Source organism: Macaca fascicularis, chromosome 3, assembly GCF_037993035.2.
Source record: "Macaca fascicularis isolate 582-1 chromosome 3, T2T-MFA8v1.1".
Lineage (NCBI taxonomy): Eukaryota > Metazoa > Chordata > Mammalia > Primates > Cercopithecidae > Macaca > Macaca fascicularis.
In genome coordinates, this window is record NC_088377.1 from 150,534,675 (window position 1) to 150,536,822 (window position 2,148).

At 46.0% G+C, this 2,148-nt stretch overlaps 1 pseudogene; it reads right to left on the reverse strand.

Annotated features, from left to right (window-relative positions):
• Positions 1-298: 298 nt before the first annotated feature.
• On the reverse strand, positions 299-1,422 carry LOC102138479 (mitotic checkpoint protein BUB3 pseudogene; annotated as a pseudogene).
• Positions 1,423-2,148: the final 726 nt, after the last annotated feature.

The window sequence follows — 2,148 nt, forward strand, 5'->3', positions numbered from 1 at the left end:
TCTGAATCTGATTTATTAGCACAGAAATAAGGTTTAGATTATATTACAAAAAGAGCTCAAACTGTTCATATACAGCAACTGGGCTTGCTAGGGAATAGAAGAGGGAATTCTTCAGAGTACTGTACAAGGACACAAAGACTCCTCATCCTAAACAAAGTATTAAGGTACGTAGACAAGTTTCTTGCGAGACAGAAAACAGAGAACTCCGCAGTCACTATAACACATCCCTTAAGGAATAGGCATGTATTTGTAGGAAGCAAACAAAGCTTTCCATAGAGAAACCACCTTCAGGTGATGATTAAGTGCACTTGGGTTTCGTTTCTGCATCTGTCACTGGGTGAATGAAGATACCATCTTCAGGATGTTCCGTGTCATCCATTTTATAATATATGATGATGCTATTGCAAGCATAGTCCTATCATTACTGAAGGCAAGTGATGTGATTCTCATGGCGTACCGATGCAACTGGCACAGTTGCTTTTTGTTAAATGGATTCCAAGTATTTACAAAGCCATCAGAACCACCTATGGCAAATGTATTACGGATATTCTGGAAAGAAATGGCATTAACTGGGTAAACCTGCTCAATATTATTTTCTTTTAGTCTGTGACATTTGAAGGCATATTTCCTCTGTACCTCAGGGCTTGGGCCAAGTATTCAACTGCCACTCTGCCTTCAATAGAGCTTAATACATAACCCTGCTTGTTTGGAGATGCTTGTATGCAGCAAGTCTGGTATTTCAGGCTGGACTCCCTGCTCTGCTGCACATAACCCATGTTCCATAAGCCCCACACCAACACTCTGAGGCCCAGTGTTCTCACAGTCAGCCGGTCTCCAGACACTGAGAAGGTATATGCCTTTTTAGGCTGAGAGAAGGTCCTGGCGTTACCACGATTTCTGGGATCCCACAATTTAACTGTCTGATCCCAACTTCCAGTAACCACCACATTCACTTCTGGACAGTATTCGACACATCTGATGGGGACATCATGGGTCCCAACAAGATTTTCTTGATCAGTGTTCAAATAATGCATTTTCAATTGATGATCTAGTCCTCCTCTCCAGGCCTGCGCTGGATTGTAGAAGGCTCAGTCCAGGACGGCACCAGTGTGTTGGTATCTGAGCACATGGACCTGAGAGCGGGCGCCATTACCTGAGCACGTGTCCCGCACATTGTAGGGGAGTACTGACGTGTCCCAGGAGAAGACAAGCAGGAACTGGGAGGTGTTGGGGCTGAACTTCTCCGAGGAGATGACATCCCCTGGTGGCTAGGTCAGCTTGAGCTCATTAGAACGGGTCATCCCCTGTGATCTGCCCTGCCAGCTGATGGCCCGGGAAGTCCCTGGAGAGTCTGCTCCCGCAAGCAGTTCCCTCACCTCACTCGTGTTGTCTTCATCGTCGTTGTCGCCTCCCCAATTCCGCCTCCCCGCTCCGCCTCCCCGTTCCGCCCTCAAAAGATAGATTAACAAGAGTAAAGCATAACAAATTTGTTTATTCAAAGTTTTACATGACAGAGGAGTCCCCAGAAATGAAGACCCAAAGCCCCAGGGAACACTATTTTTATACTTGGGTTCTACAGCCATGTAGAAATGGGATTGGACAGAAGGAGTAGGATCTAATAGTAGTAGACTGAGTGGGGAGACCCAGCAAGGCCTGTCCAGATTCTTTTTGGTCTGTGTGTGTGGCATTTCTTCCTCCTGGCTGTGAGTCTATGAAGGTCTTCAAGAGAGAAATATGGGAGAAGGAAGAGAGTGACCGTTTTAGGTTTTATGACTTTCTTTGGGGAAGAAGGGTTCTAGTTTCTATGATCTGCTATGGGGAAGAAGAATTCTGGTTTCCGAGGCTCAGCTCAGGGGCGAATGAGGCAGGAGACAAGAGGGCAGGAGAAGGTCATAGATCTTGCTTCTGAGGTCTTCTAGTCTTAATTCAAAGTACTTAGCATGCCAGGGTGCTATGCTTTGGGGTATTGTTTTCTGGGCCCCGATACCATTACCACTGTCAAAATAATGAACAGTGCTGCTCTCAAGCTTCTCTCATGCTCCTTTGCAATTTAACTCTTTCTCATGCCTCCTGGTCACTTCTTCCATCCCTCCACACAACCAACCAGTCACTGATATTTGAAAAACTAAGAATTGGGCCAGGCGCGGT